Below are 17,224 nucleotides of genomic sequence, written 5' to 3'. Positions count from 1 at the left end.
CCTCCAAGGCAATTTTCATTCAAAAAAGTCTGCATCTTGTACGGGGGGAAAGGTTTGTTGGAAGATGGCCAAAGGGCTTAAAAATCAGGCAGGCAAAATACAAGGGGGCGACCACTTTCTCATAAAGGCCAGTGTCAAATTGGGTCTCGCTCTTTTTAAATAATCATGAGGCGTTTTTTCCACCTTTCATTCAGCTTAGCCAAAATGGTCCATGTTCACCTCTTTTTTCCTCCATTCTGCCTTCAACACTCACTTTTCTAAGTAAAGTTAACAAATGATCCCATTTCTCCCATTAGTAACGGCCATTAGCAAGAATGTTCGACACTCACCAGCATTAACCGAACCCTAATTAGCCAAATACTGCCCACCACCCCCTTACAATGCACACCTTTCTTTCCCCCGCGCCTGCTACGGCTCTCCTAAAAGAAACATTTGTAGAACTCCCCTTCTTAGCCCACTCTCCCTCACGTCATTAATCAGCTGGCTAGGCCTCATCCAAAGGGGAAAAAAAAATTATCCAGTTTCCTGTTGTATGCAGGCCAGATGCACAAGTGCTAAGTAGGACTTACATGTGTGTCCTCCTTGTGTTCGTGTCACATGCATTGCTGCACCTGGAACTATGGTGTGCTAGGGATGCCCGTCCCGGATGTCACAGCGGCTGTGTGTAAGCTGTCTCGTCTCTATGATGTCCTGTCCTGATGACTCTGCTTTCCAGATGCACACCTTGCATAGAGCAAAGCAGGCGATGCCTCCTGGCCTGGGACCTTCAGCTTGCTGTCCATCAGTTTGCTCAGAGAACCCATGATCTGAGAGGGGTGAAGGGGACAGAGAGACTTTCTCTATTAGGTGGCTTTAAAAGAGAAAAAAATGTACAAAAAGAAAGACAGGGTTGAGATGCCTACGTGTACACACATCACACATCCCCTGAACTGTCACCAACTTATTTCCTGCGCATGGGTGGCAGGCGCCAGGAGCTCCTGGGCGGCCAGCGTGCTCATGTTCTTGCAATGGGCAGCTTGTTGCTGAGCAACAGCTCGGTGGTCTGCAGGCTCGGCTTTGAACGCAAGTGCTGCTGCTGCCCAGGGGTCTCTGCGAGTTGCTTAACCTCACAGATTTGTGAAATAGGAATGATAATAATCCCGACCTCACAGAGAGAAAGGAAACAGGGAACCGGGAGGCCGCAACACAATGCCTGGCACAGAAGAGCCACTCAGGGCCCACCCTCTTCCCAGGTCCCCTGCCTCCTGATTCACCTGCATAAACACAGCGCAGGGCCTCTGGGGAGGATTTTATCTGGACCATGTGACCACCTAGGGAGGACCTTGCCCTGAACTTCAGTGCCCCGTGAACAGGAGACTCGGAGTCTTGTCTCTTTGTTTTCTTTTGGCCTGTTTTTTTATTTGGGGTCTGTGTGATTTCCTGGCAACAGCCCCGTTGGTGGTGAGAAAATATGTGTGTTTGCTATTTGAGGAGCAAGCAGCTTGTTTCTAGGGGTGCCCCGCCCCCAAGGCCCTTGTAGAATGTGGGTCAGCGATGCATGTCCCTCAGTTCAGCACCGTTCAGAGAGTCCCCAGGCGAGTCCAGCTTGGATTCTGTATTTTTCATGATGCCTGTGGACAAAATTGTTTTTTGTGACATTTTTCAGTTCTTGAAGTTTTGGCTTTGAGATTAACTTTCCTTTTTTTTTTTTTTTTCTGGTTAGTCCCCTTGGCTGCGCACTTCTTCCCCAGTAAAATAACAGCTTGCTTCTACTCCTGTCTTCCTGTTCCTGTGAGCGGCATCACCATCTTCCTGGAAGCGTGGGTTAAATCTACGATGTTTCATAGATGGCTGCATCGTCTTCCCTGTCACCTCATGTCACTCCTCAGCATCTTTTACTTGAGTTTCTTAATATTTTTCAAATCCAGTGACTTCCTCCCATGGCATCTGCTTTAAAAAGTAGCCTCAAGGGGGAGATCTGGGTATTTCCCCAGCCCCAATTTTTCTATTACAAATGCAGACAAGGAAGTTTTGAAACAGCCATGCTCGTGGCAGCTCTTACCAGAATTGGGTGCTCAGGGGACATTATGTACATCCTATCAAACACATTCCGTGACACTTGGTCGTTGACGTGTCTGTCTCTCCTGAGACACCTTGGTTTTACTAGTATTCTGCCTAGTATGCTATACTCTGATGCACAATACTGTCCTTCCTCACAGGCCTCAATAAATGTTGCTGAAGGAATGAAGGATGGGTAGCTAACTTCTGAAATGAGTGGCTTCCCCTTTCTCTAGGCCAGTGATGGTGAACCTTTTGAGCTCGGCGTGTCAGCATTTTGAAAAACCCTAACTTAACTCTGGTGCCGTGTCACATATAGAAATTTTTTGATATTTGCAACCATAGTAAAACAAAGACTTATATTTTTTATATTTACTTTATATATTTAAATGCCATTTAACAAAGAAAAATCCACCAAAAAAATGAGTTCGCGTGTCACCTCTGACACGCGTGTCATAGGTTCGCCATCACTGCTCTAGGACATGTTCAGCCAATTCACTTTCAGATCTGACCTCACGATGTGAAGCTGCTGTATAGAAAGGAAGGGGTGGGCATTCATCTGAACTAGGATCTGCAAGGCAACCGATGGATTCTATGCAAAAACATATATGAAGAAACTTCTAGGTGCCAGATGAGTGCTGCATGTCTTTATCTTATTTCAGCTTAACAACAACTCAATGATGAAGGAAATAAGAATCTCACTTTGAAGAGGCAAGTTTCATGGGAGCTAAGTAACTTCCTGAAAAAAAAAAGAAGAAACCAAAATCCAAACTCTGATTGGTCTGACTTCAAACTTGAACCCTTTTTGCTATGTGACTGCCCAACAGAGTTTGAACGATATCAGAGCTCAGCCAGGTAGAGAAATCAAGAACAGAGAAGTTAACTAATACTAGTAGGGGAAATGCTGCTGTGGTGCATCACCAAAATAAGTGAAGTTATCAAGTAAGTCCAGTGGTGAATACAAAAGGTTATTGTATTGGGGAGGAAGTGTGACAATTCTGCTGGGACAATAGGCTTTTTAAAAGTATGGATTAATAGAGTAGATGAGATTTCAGAGACCATCAAGAGAAATGAACCCATTTTACAGGTGAGGAAACCAAGGCCCAGAAAGAAGAAAGAACTTCAAGCCACCCAGCAGGTTGATGGTGCATTCAGGATTCACTACCAGGTCTTTCTCTCTCTTCCTACTAAATCTAGCTACTCTCTTCCACTTCATTTTCTCTTAGGTTCGTCTGTCTTTCTCATTTGCTTCAATACAACAACCAAATGCTTATTGGGGAATCAGCTTTGTAATAAAGCATTATACCGGCTCTGGAGGGCCAGTGGCAAGAGACGTGCCTGGGGTTAGCAAAACACTTCTGTCTTTCTCTGTCTCTCTGTGTCTCTGTCTTCCTTTCTCTGCTATGGATGGCCTCCTCCCCGGGTGCAGACAGAGGTCAGAACACGCCTGCACGTGAATGTGACCTTCGTGTTTTGCACTCCTTGTTACTGCGCATATGTTCCAAGGCTCAGTGTCATATTATGCAGTGCCCACTGATAAATGGTAAGCAGAGAGTGGACGAGCATGACTATGGAGAGCGAGAAAATGTCCAGATGTTAGTAGCTCATAATGTTTCAATTTGGAGGAGTGCTCTTGCCCAGCGCCATCACCAAAGGTTTGTCTTTGGTTTATTTGTGTTATCACAACAGTGACGATGGAGTTAAATGCAGCCTTTGAAGAGAGGATTTTGGGTTGTTTCATTTATATTCTACTGTTCTTTCATTAAACATTTCTAAATATTCACAGGGCCCGACTCTTACAAAAATAAATCAGATAAACCTAGGGTTCTTGCCAAGTCAAATATCTACAGTTTCTGGCAATTATGTAATTTCCAACTCCGCTGCAGTAACTATTGCTGATAAGTCAATCGTCATAAAGAGAAATGTTCCAGACCAATCTTTATTAGTGTGTCCTTCACTGATATATGCAGCCTTTTTTTTTCCTTTTTCTTTTTTTTTGAAACAGAGTTGTAACTTTTTTTTTTTGTCCCTAGTGAATAGCTTCTCATCATAACAGTTTATATCTGGATAATGTCATAGTAAAATGTGAAAATGGTAAATTAAAACCCGTGAAATTAGGCTCCGCTGTTATTAATAAAAAGCTGCTCTGGTTTTCACCATTCTGTTATGATGGCACTGTCCTATAATGCAACTACGCAGTAATGCACTTCTGGCACCGCACGTTGATTTGGCCCAGACAAAAGCAATATTTAGAAAGTTAGTCTGTGGAACTTCTCTGGGAAAAAGGAATTTGAGAATCGTGTGCTAATTTAAATACCTCCTCCACACTGAGGTTAAACACAGTATTGATCAGAACAGGCCTTTATGGAGACAGGAACTGTACTCTTAGGTAGGAAGGGGATGGAATAAATGCACTGAAAATAGCAGTGTGCTCTCTAGAGCAGCGGTTCTCAACCTGTGGGTCGAGACCCCTTTGGCGGTCAAACGACCCTTTTACAGGGGTCGCCTAAGACCATCTTGCATATCAGATATTTACATTACGATTCATAACAGTAGCAACATTACAGTTAAGAAGTAGCAACGAAAATAATTTTATGGTTGGGTCACAACATGAGGAACTGTATTTAAAGGGCCAGAAGGTTGAGAACCACTGCTCTAGAGGAACTTCTCTGTGGGGTGCGGATAGACATTGTTGGAAACACTATTAAAGGACTCCCTAGAGTCTGCCTTTCCTCTGTAGTGAGAGCTCACGTGCCATGAACTTATTTTATTGGGGTCCTTAGAGTTTTGTGGAATATTTTCACTCACATTATCTCATCCATTTCCTATAATAGGCCTAGTGCGTTGTAGACCAGGAAGGCAACACTCACATGAGGCCCTGAGCAGTGTGCCTCCCAGTGCCTCTAGCAAGGAGAAACCCTGGGATTCACCCACACTTTCTGCGTCTTGACCACTCTCCACCCTGCCCTGAGCGAAAGGAGGGAGGCAGTAGGTCCTTTTGTGATGCACAGCAATAGTTTTACTCTCCTGGGGAGATACTCAGTAGATGAACCCAGCTTTCATCTCTGGGAAGGGAAAATAGCTTGACACAGTCATCTTAGTTTACTTTAAAAATATATTTTTTTATTGATTTCAGAGAGGAAGGGAAGAGGGAGCTAGAAACATCAATGATGAGAGAGAATCATTGATGGGCTGCCTGCCTCCTGTATGCCCGCTACTGGAGATCGAGCCTGCAATCCGGGCATGTGCCCTGACCAGGAATAGAACCATGGCCTCCTGGTTCTTAGGTCGATGCTCAACCACTGAGCCACGCTGGCTGGGAGAGTAGATACCTTTTGAGATTTAGGGTCAGGACTTTATGAAGGATCCAGCGAGCCACCTGTCTGTCAAAGTCTTCTTGGACATTGAGTCCTTGTCTATATGTGAGGCAGAGGGTTGGAATAACTGCATCCCTTTCTCCATATCTTTATTCACACAACAACTGGATGAAAGCCACAGGTTCATAATTATACATCAGCTGTCCAAGTGCCCTCTTTGGCCTTGCCCAGCCGCTATTTTACTGTGAGCACAATGTGAGATGACCATCCTTGGAAGGAGAGGAAGGAAGCCAGGACCCTCTGCCTTGTTTCTTCCAGTGGCAGCAAGGGTCACTATAGCCAGGCTCTCTTGCTTTCTGTGCTTTAGGGAGGAACCAGTGCAGGTGCGGTGAGGGCTGCTCTCCATGTGGGGGACGGAGTGCTGGGCTCCCACATGTTTCAGTTAGGGTTAGTTTGGAAATGAGGGCGATTGGAGTCCCTGCTGCTCTTGTTTTATCTGGGACTATCCAACAGGAATGGGGACAGGGAGAGGTCTGCAAAGGCAATTATAGTGTGAAGCACACAGCACGTTTGACCAGCTTCGGCTTTCTTCAAGTGTCTTCCCTGGGAGTTATTTTCTCTAGTTTTAGCTTGATTGATGAACTGGTTTTGGCTAATTCAATTGTTCTAGCCTCTGCTGGAACTAGAATAATGCATAGTCACAGCAGAGAATGTGGCTTTCTGAGATGGCATTATGAATAGGGTGGCCAGGTTGAGCAAGTAATTCAGGGTGGCTAATTACATTGGCATTTCAGTTAAACAATGAATAATTTCTTAGTGTAAATATGTTCCAAATACTGCATGGATCCTCTCAAGTATTGCAAAGGAAACACCCATAATAACAATAATTGTTGCCCAGCAGTGTGACTCAGTGGTTGAGCGTGGACCTATGAATCAGTAGGTCACAGTTCTATTCCTGGTCAGGCCACATGCCCAGGTTGTTGATTATTTTCTTTGGAAGCATTTCTGGAAGTGCAGTGATTTGATCTGAAGTGACATGAACTATTTGTTGCCAGTGCTGTTAGATGGCAGCCTACACAGCCCATGTATGTTTCAGTGTTTTAGCCAGAGGGATCCTCCTGGGCACCTTTGTCCTCCCATCTCTCCTCACTCCTTCCCACAGGGCCAGGCACGACTTACTGAATGGATGAGTTTAGAAGCAAGCAGTTTGATTCAGTTCTTTCTAGGTTCTGTTTCTTTGACATATGGCTGCCCACATAGAGGGGAGCTCTGGGTCTTATTCTCTGTGCCAGGTGGTCAGATTACCTGGACGGTCTCTGGCTGGCTGAGCAAGCCTAGAGTGATCTACTCTGCTTATGGTAGATTGAAGTTGTGAGGTCATATTGGGAAATCCACTGTGACTATTCATCTAATTCACATCCTCCTTTCTAGTGATTTTAAGAAATACATGCGATGTTTGGTCTTTATCTCTCTGATAGCCATGTCTAATACTCAACTAGTCCCAAACTCAAATTGGGGAGAGAGCTTAGATTGTCACAAGTAATAACTCCAAATGTAAGAGCATTGGCCAGGAGTAACTGAGCCAGAGTTAGAGGGCCTGGCATTTAGACCTCATAATAATATGAGTAGAGTAAGAATTCGAGTACCACCAGCATTCACCTAAGGCGATATAGCTTTCTTTGCATAGGCCTTGCAGTTTGGGCCTGTAAGCTTGGCAGTTGGCACAGTACATATTATAGTTGTGCAGTTGGGATTATTAATTGATTTGGGGCAGACAAGCTCTGGTAAACCTGACTTGTGTGGTCCTCTGTGTGTCACCTTGATCTGATTTACAAAGGTATGGTTTGGGTGAGATGGGAATTCGGTTCCTGGGAAAAGGAGTCTCTTAGGTCCTGTTAAAGATAATTTTGGAATCAGTTTGTAGGCTTTTAACTATTTGCCGATGAAAGCTTTTTTTCTCTTTCTCTTCAGGGGAATTTTTTAGCATGGATGATAACAGGCCGGGACTGAATACTTCTAAGATAAACAAGGTCCATGCAGCATAGACAGCACGAGGCAGGTTCTGTGGGCTCTGTCTCAATCTTCTGAAATTCCAGAGACAGAACACATTTCCCAACTCTCTCCTGCCTCTGCTTATTTAACATCCCAACTCCGCAGTTCCATCCTAGATTTCTAGACATTTCTGTGTCACAGCTGTGAGGAAGAATTTCAGCTTTTTCATCTTTCATGGCGTAGATCTAGTTTTCGGGGAAGTCTGAAGCTTAAGAGAAAGAACACAAAATTAAGTATGGCTAAATATTTATTAAGAACATGAGACAAATTCCAAGAAATTACTGGAGGCTTAGAGAGCCTGATGTCTTTTTTTGAAATCACTTTGCCAATTTATCGGAAATGCTTAATTAGAAGTACTCCCTGATTGTTGCCTTGCATTTTCTCTCCTGCCAGAACATTCTATGGCTCCCAAAACTCACAATGACAGGCCTGATGCTTAACCTTTATTGAGCTCCATCATGTCTACCTCTGCCTGTCTCTTCAGGGCCTGCAGAGCCCTGCTGGAGCATTCTCCTTGTCCAGAGGGATGATTACACACCTCAGGGAGAAGACTCTCCACATTTGCAATTCCAAGATTCCTCATCAACAGAAAAACAGTCTAACATAGAACAAAAGTACTCATTTTACTTGGTGCTATAGGCTGAATTGGGTCCTCCATTCCACTAATATGTTGAAATCCTAACTTCCCAGAACCTCAGAATGTGAGATAGGGCCTGTATTTGAGGATGGAGCCTTTAAAGAGGTAACTAATGTAAAATGAGGTCATATGGGTGGGCTCTAACCCAGTATGACTGGTGCTCTTATTAGAAGAGGAGAAAAGTACACACAACAGAGGAACGATGAATGAAGACACAAGGAGAAGGTGGCCATCTACAAGCCAAGGAGAGAGGCTCTGAAGGAACCAATGCTGCAGTCGCTGTGATCTCACATTGTCAGCCTCCAGAACCCTGAGACAGTAAATCTGGTGTTTAAGCCACCTATTTGGTGGTGCTTTGTGACAGCAGCCCCAGAGAACTACTCTAGCGGGATAGAGGCTGAAGGAGGGGCCATTGCTTTATCGTGGGATTGCACACTAAATTAGAACTCTTCCAAGACTGCAAGCATGAGGGAAGACTGGGTCATCCTGGATGTCAGCAGCTTGCAGAACACTGTGTCCTGAGGAGCCCTTTCTGAAGAAATGGGTCAGTTCTGGGTGAGCAGTTCCCACTGGCAGCTCCTTGTCCTCTGTCTTGCACTTTCTTGACTTGCATTCCGATCCGTTACAGCTCATCATAGCCATCCCTCCTGCCGCCTTTTCAGAACTCATTCCTGGTAGGGGTAACCACTAACTACAGGCGGTGGCTGTTTTCTAACTGTGCCACCTACTGATCCTTCCTCTGTAAATTCATGCCTAATCACCTGCTACTCAGCGAAATGCTGAATTGTTCAAATAAACATTGCTGGGAGAGCTAAGATCAAAACCAGCCTATGTGTTCGCAATCACCCCCAAAAGAGATGGGGAGGCCCAGTCTTTTGGTCCCAGCTGTTGTACTATTACAATCCTGCTCATCCACTGCTTTTCCTCATCCCTCTCCCACCCCTACCCACATCCCTGGGTGGGTTAGGTACTTCCTCTTTGGAATTCCTGTATAGTTAACCGTGAGCTTCATTCTAACCCAATACTTATATTGTGAATGATTATTCACAATATCTCCTTTACTAAACCTTAAGTTTCTTTAACTCCTGGGCTATGTTTAATTCATCTTTGCATCACTAGGGGCTATCAAAATATCTGTCAGAAAGTAGTTCTTTCTAGTAGGTGCTAAAATTTGAGCCTCAAGAAAGGTCTTTATTTGAAAGAAAAAAAATTTACTTGGCATTGACCAAGAACATATTCCTGTAGGCTTTGTTCCCTGTAAGTTTTTTCTTTAGGTCACTTCTAATCAACAAACATGTGTTGAGTACCTACCATGTGCCAGGTGTGTTAAGCTTCAGGAATAAAATATGAATCCAACTCAATCAGATGTGTTAGAGCTTCCAGTCTATCAGAGAAAAGACAAGCTCGGGCATGTCTCTCACACAAGTGCTTGCCATTCTAAGGGGAGTGCCAACAAAGCATCTGAGGGTGGAAAGGTGGGAAGGTAACAATGAGGTTTGGAAGGGACCATAAGAGGAAGGCTTCTGGGAGAAGGTAACATTGAGGTGGATGACCAGGTAGTACACTATTCTGCTAGGACTACCATAACAAAGTACCACAAACTGAGTGGCTTAAACAACAGAAAATTATCTCATACTTCTAGAGCCTAGAAGCTTGAGAGCAAGGTGTCTGCAGGGTTGGTTCCTTTTGATATCTCTGAGAGAGAATCTGTTCTACATCTCTCGTCCAGCTCCTGGTGTTTGCTGGCAGTCTATGGCATTCTTGGGCTTGTAGACCCATGTCTCTAATCTCTGCTTTTATGTTTGCATGGTCTTCTCTTGGTGCATGTTTCTGTGTCCAAATTACCCTTTTTATAAAGATAACAGTCATATTGGATTAGGAGCTCACCTTATCCAGTGTGACATCATCTTAACAAATTATATTTGCAATGACCCTTATTCCAAATATGGTCACCATCTGAGGTACTAAGGGTTAGAACTTCAACATATGAATTTGCAGGGGATGGAGGTGGGCGCAATTCAACCGGTAACAGGTAGGTTTCAGGAGGCAGAGATTATAGGAGGAAAATAAGAGGGAAGACCCTCCCAGAAGTAAAAACAAAGCAGAAACAGGTAAATCTGCTTCTATAAACTTTTGAGCTACTCATTTCCTAACCATTCTTTTGCTACCCTTCTAACATTTTGGTTCTTTAGTTCCCTCTGCTAAGAATGCCCTCCTTTCTCCCTGTCTTCTCCTTCCTACTCCAGCACTCTCTGTTGAATCCTGTCTGGTTATGAATTGAAGAGGCACTACCTTCTGGACAACATGGGGTTCTGCTTTGGGCTCCAATCTTTAGGGCCCCAAGAAGCTTTAGAACTCCTGTGACATTAGATTATCTACACCACTCCTATGGCATTCACACTTATTGCTGTGTGTTACCATCTTTTCATTTGTACATGGTTTTAAGCTTGACTACAGCAGAAACTCCATGTCAAAGCTCAGTGCTGAAGAATAATCAAAGACTAATATCTATGGTAGGTAACAATCTAAGATGTCCCACCAAGATTCTCACCCCCTGTCTACACACCAAGTGCAATCGCTTCCCCTTGAATTTGGGTAGGAGCTTTGCACATAATGGATTCCAAAGGTGACAAAGAGTTTTACATATGCCGTTAAGTACCTTAACCAGTCCCCTTTGAATCAGTTAAAAGAAATATCATACTGGGTAGGCCTGAGCTAATCAGATTAACACTTTAAAAGAAACTGGAAACTTTGAGAGTCTCTGCTGAGTTTGAAGGAAACTGTAGTTACTACAGCTTCAAGGAAACAAATTCTGCCTGCACTATTGACCCATGGAAACTGTGAGATAATAAATGGGTGTTGTAAACCACTAGATGTGTGGTAAATTGTTACAGAGCGATAGAACACAAATATAATATCTGTGTTGATTGTACATACTTGTGCAATATGGTCTGGAAAGAAGGCAGCTGATTCCTCTGAGCACACAGAGACAAATAATGTATGAGTCAGCTTATGCTGCCATAACAAAATACCACAGATGGGGTGACTTAAACAAGAGAAACAGTCCAAGATCAAGGCCCCAGCAGACTTGGTTTCTGGTGAGGCCTCTCTCCTCAGCTTGTAGTCACCTTTTCTCTGTGTCCTCACATGGCCTTTACTCTGTACCCATGAAAGTGGGGGGAGGGGGTTGGGGGGGAGTGGAAAGGGAGAGAGAGAAGAAGAGAGTGAGAGACTTGCTCTGGTGTCTCATCCTCTTCTTGTAAGGACACCAGCTTTATCAGATTAGGACTCCATCTTTATGACTTCTCATCTTAATTACCTCTTTAAAGATCCTCATCTCCAAATAGAGTCACATGCGCTTTAGGACTTCAACATATTAATTTCTAGGGGACACAGTTTAGTCCATAAGAAATAGCTAATGAAATGGGTGGCAGAGGTGGGGGTGAGTGAAAAGTAGGAGAGCGATGCAGCCTGAAAATTATTAGGGCATAGGTAGGAAGATAGAGAGAAAAGTGTATATACTGAGCCAACTACCCTTTAGCCTTTAGTCCATGGTGCAAGCTGGTCACTTCTTTTAAGCTCCAATGCCTCCATCTGTGAGTTGAGGGTTTACATGGAATAATTTATAGTCTCCTTTCCCTGACTTCATCCCTCACCCAGATTTCTTTAGCATCCCAGAATAAGCTAGGCCTCCTTTTTCAGTTCTAAAGTATTTGCATCTCTCCCTTATCTCACAATTACTTGTCAAATGTTTATTCCCATTAGATTTTAAAGTGTCCATGGTCATGGAATATATGTTGTTTACCACTCTCAGTGCCTGGCACAGTGCCTGATACATAATAGGTGCTTAATAATTATTTATTGACCAAGTGAACAGTCCTTTATGATCTTGCCAAATGAATATGCTCTTGTTTCTATACGTTCAGTCAGTATTTAACATAATCAGGCAGTGCTGAGGCATTTTCAACATTATGTGGTTTTAACCAGTTAATGAACCCTACCTATTAGAATATTATTAAAAGGTAGGTCTTGTTTTGCTAATGGGCTGGACAGAGCTAATGGTAACCCCATCTGTAGAGCCGGAGGTCTAGGGGCCAAGTGGACTCATCAAGGATGCTCATGCAAAGTGGCCATTGGAATCACTGAAAGACCAGTGTTATTGAGAGAAACCAAGGCTGAAGCTAGAAAAGTGGTAGCAAGCGACAAATAGAGCAGGTAAGAGAAGGAAGAAAATGGGCAGCAAGTTTAGTAGACAGATGTTAGAAGGCATTATGGGATTAGCTGCAACAAAGCAATCTCAGAGTGGTGTAGAAATAAAACAGCGAGTGAAAAGAATGCGCAGGCTCTCTGGTGTTGCATTGTACCTGGTGTGCTTGGAGGCAGGTGGGAAGGCTGGGTTTGCAGACCTAAGGAATTACACAAGATAGGGGAAATTTTATGCTCTAGGTAGACCCCGTCTGTGGATTTGCTGGATAACATTATCTGATATTTATAGTGCTCCACTGAAAAATGGGCCATAATCACATAATTAACTTTAAAGTCTGTTTTTATTTACAAAACTTACAAAGGAAAACATTTCCCATGGATTCCATGTTATGTGAAGGTTGATAAGATTCCAAGACAATTCACCAGCATTTTAAAATGTGTATTTTACTAAGAATATCCTAGAAATGTTTATATGGTTTGTTGTTTTGGGAAACCAAGCACCCATTATCTTTTCAGAGTGCTTTATACTGGTAGGAAATAGTTCTAATATAGGTATTATGCTTACCAGTTTGTCAGTCACAAATTACTAAAATACTTCTGTAATACTACTATTTTGCTTAAAATTATATTTTTTGATGTCTTTATCTTGTGGGAGTAAGTGCATTCATTTCCATTTTAAGCCTCTATTTGATATTAAAATTAGAACAACTTGTTCAAATCCTGAAGTTTTTATCTTGAATAAATATTGCTAAATTTTTATTGAGCAACTGCCTTAGGTTTAGCTTTGGAAAGTCACCAAAATCTTTTCCTTACTCATTTATTTCTTTTGATCTGAATTCATTTTCATTTCCTTCCTTAGTAAAGTTACTTCATTGGGCATCTCTTTACCCAGCTATAAACATTACATCTTTTTTTGTAGTGACTTATTTATATAGTACACATTTTATGCTTTTATATTTAGGAACATTTTATATGTGTATGACCCCATATTGAATTATTACCAGACTCAGTTTTAGGGCTGTGAAGAACCCTTTGAGGTTATCCTACATACTCTGACTTTCAGCCTACAGATGCAGAAAATAAGTCCAGAAAAGTTGAATAGTGTGTCCCATATCACATGACAAGATAAAGCTGGGACGTGACTAAACTCTGATGCCTTAATTGCCTGCTCATTGACTTTTTTGATATGCCATGCCACCTTGCCTGTAGCACTTTTTTTCTGCAAAAAGCTCTATTTGGTCCAGTGCATGGGAGGGGGCTTCAGGGTGGTTAAAAGAATGGCCAGTAGTTTAGGGGAGAAGCTCAGGTAAGAGCCAGACCCCAGGGGAGGCAGAGGGCCCCACAGGCCTCGGGCTCCACAGGCTCCTGGTGGCGCTGGAGGGGGAGCCTTTCGAAGAGACACTGGCCCCGCCCAGCCTGGGCCCAGCCGGCAGAGGTGAGGCAGGTGTCGCCCATCTTCTTGATGAGCTTCACCTCCTCGCCCCGGAAGTGGTTCCCCAGGAAGCTGCAGAGCTGAGGGTCTGCGGTGTAGAACCCAGGCCTGCAGCTCCCCAAGGGCTGGGTCAGGCTCCTCTCCGAGGCCAGGGCGGCCTCCATGGCGTCCTGAGCTTTGCCCACTCACCCTGGGCGGCTCCTGCACGTCCTGGAGAGAAGGCGGCTGCCACGCTGGTTTTGCAATTTTAAGAGACGCTCAGTGCCCTCGCTCTTCTTCTCCACCAGCTCACGGAAGAAGTGGCCCCCGCCTGCCCTGAGAGCCACCCTCACCTTTGAAATAGAAGCCCAGGGAGAGGTAGGTGTGCGAGGCCAGAAGAGGCAGGCTGGCCAGACGGTTGACCGCAGCCTCTACCTGGGGGAATAATTCTGACGAATTTGGGAGCTCACGGTTGTTCGGCAATAAGGAGTTAAGGTAGAAAAAAAAGGTGCGGAGGTGGTTCTGCAGGTGGGGACTGGATAAGATGCAGGACAGTGGCCCGAGGCTGGAAGAAGGGGCGTCCTGGGTCTGTTCCATCCAAACACTGTTGAAGCAGGAGACAGAGCCGGGACCACCCAGGGCACTGCTGTAGCATTTGTTTTTATTTTAGATTCTAGGCTAGACTACCTAGGATCCAAAATGTATCAAAAAAAGTATCTTAGGTATAGTTATGTGAAAATTTCGTCATTAAAATAAATAGCCAACCAAATACTCCAAACGGCTTAACAGAATCTTTCAACTGAAAGAGGCATATGATCATATACTCGAACCCTCTCAAACTTGAATCAGGTTCATTTGTAGTGGTGTTAAAAAGGACGAAATATTGAGGCCAAGGTCATGGAGACCATTGGGCCACAGAATAGTGGTCTGCAGCCTCCCACCCTGCACAAGTGGAGAAGAGCCATGACCATAACTGTTTGGTTGTTGACACTCATAGGGGGAAGATAAAGATGAGACTTAGCCACGTTAACTTGTAGAACATGATCATTGAGGAGTTTAAGGAGCAAGCAAAGCACAGTTGTAAGTCTAGGTATTTCTACGCTGCAGAGGTTTGTCAGATTTCAATCATTCATTCATTCAAGAAGTGTTTACTGAGTTCAACATTCAGTCAGACAGGGATGAAAGATGTGATCCCAGCACTTCAGGCACTCAAACTGTGAAGTATAAAAGGAAAGGTGACAGAGAGAAGGCTGGAGGGGAGAATCTGGAATACCGGGGCCCTTTTTGGAATGAGAGAAAAGCCAGCACTAGTAGAATGACGTCTTTCCCTCTTTGTACCTCCATCCATCCAAGGTTATTGTTCCTGTGTCTTTTCTCCCTTTGCTGCCCACTGTCCTTGTTGTCCCCTGATTACTCCCGTCCTTGTCAGCCTTGTTGTACCCCTAAAACTATGATAATTGTACCTTAGAAGAACTTGAGGTGCTGTGTTGAGACCCTTCCTGTTTTCCAAAGAAAGTACTGCAAAAATTGCACATAAACAAGAATTATTGTTTTAGACAGGCTCAGCCCAGACACATCATCCACGCTACCAGGTTCTGGCGCAGCCCTATCACTCACCATCCATCTTATTCATATTTGAGGCTCAAGCGCTTTTCTTACCTCATGCTCCTTCCTCCTCATTTTCTGACATTTCCAGTTCTTGCCAAATACCTTTTTCTTGGAGGTGCAAAGGTTATTACCTGGTCTGTGATGATGCCCTCAATCTGGCTGAGATTTATATTCAGTCCTGGGGTTCTATAGTGGAGGCTTGCTACCAGTGTATTTGCTGGTCTTTTCTTAAAGACTTTGCTGTTAATGCAGGTGCTACTAAGGCCTGGAATGACTGGTTAAAGCATGTAGGTCAATTATTGAACCACAAATGCAATTTGTGTTTAGTGAAATGTAATTTCCTTACAGTGGCAGTGGGGGATGAGGGAGAATGGGAGCCTCAAGATCAGAGCTGAATAATGGCTGAGGTTTCATGTTCTTCCCTTTTAGTTCATAGAGAAGTAAGAATAATACCCTATTTATGTGTGTGCCCAGTACTCTCCTAAGCAGTTTAACATGGATTATTCCATTTAATCTTCATAGTAACACATAAATGGGTTCTATATTGCCATGTGGAGACTGAGGCTTGTTGAATTCAAAATAAATGCCTTTCCTTGTCACATATCTATGACGTGTCCAAGTCAGATTGAACCCAGGTCATTCCGTTTCCAAGGCTTGAGCTGCTCATCAATCACTGCATCAAACTTGGACTTTCCGTCATTTTATTGGATGTTCTTTTTCTCTTTCAATGAGTTTTATACCTGTCTCCCCTCTCTTTATCCAAATTGTGGGAGACTTGTTGTATATTTCAAAACTGTATCCAGTAAAAAGGATCCTAAATTATAAGCAGGAATGAACAGCCCAATAGTAAGTTATTTTAGTTGAAACATTAGGCTAGGGGACCGCCAACCCCCCTTCCTCCTCTGACAGTCTGTGATTCCGAGAGGGATCTGGGTCTGGCCACTGCTGTACCACTCTTTTTTTGTGTGGGGTTTTTTTTGTTTGTTTTTTATCCTCAACCAAGGATATTTCTCCATTGATTTTTAGAGAGAGTGGAAGGAAGAGGGAGGGAGGGAGGGAGGGAGGGAGGGAGGGAGGGAGGGAGGGAGAGAGAGAGAAACATTGATGTTTGAGAGACACATTGATTGGTTGCCTCCCACATGTACCCCGACCAGGGGTCAAGCTTGTAATTGAGGCATGTGCCCTTGACCAGAATTGAACCTGGGACCCTTAAGTCCGCAGGTGGACGCTCTAATTCATTGAGCCACGCAAGCCAGGCTATACCATTTACTAGCTGCATAACCTCAGTAGAGAAACCTTACCTCGCAGAGACCTAATTTTCTTTTCTGTGAAATAGCAATAAAGGATGCGTCTCAGAACTGATATGGCATTAGTGAAACACAGCACATGGCCTTTTCCATCGTTATAGCTAGACCCTTCAGATGGCCAATTTCCTCAGCCAGGCCTTCAGTTTTAAGATGGAGTTTATTTCTTAAGATCCCATTAATTAGAAAAACCATGATCATTGCAGTTGAGATAAAGGATATCTTTTCACAAAGACAAGGCGTTCTCAGCCAATGGACAGCTCATAGAAATGGTATAAGCCCATCCCACTATTGTGCAGATCTTAACACTAAAGCACAAAGAAGTTACACATATTCCCCCAAAGCACACAGTAAGGCTGTGGAAATTATAGCCAGGATTTATTTCTCCTGATTCCAGGCCCAGTGTTTTTGCTGCAGAGTTCTAATAAACTCAAGATAAAGGTTGGAGGTTAGAGCTAAGGCTAATTTAACTACATCATAAAAAGAGACATTTTATATGCATTTATTTCTATGTTAATAATTGTTTATGCCCTAAATATTATTGGCAGTAAAGATTTGGGAGGGAGGAACTTAGCCTATGTATTCCAGCATACCTGAGTATAAGACACAGATCTGCTACTTATTAGCTATGTGATCTTGGAGGTTAAACTCT

This window comes from Myotis lucifugus, unplaced genomic scaffold (assembly GCF_000147115.1).
Source record: "Myotis lucifugus unplaced genomic scaffold, Myoluc2.0 scaffold_94, whole genome shotgun sequence".
Lineage (NCBI taxonomy): Eukaryota > Metazoa > Chordata > Mammalia > Chiroptera > Vespertilionidae > Myotis > Myotis lucifugus.
The sequence above is the reverse complement of the archived record's forward strand: the minus strand, read 5'-3'. Positions refer to the sequence as shown.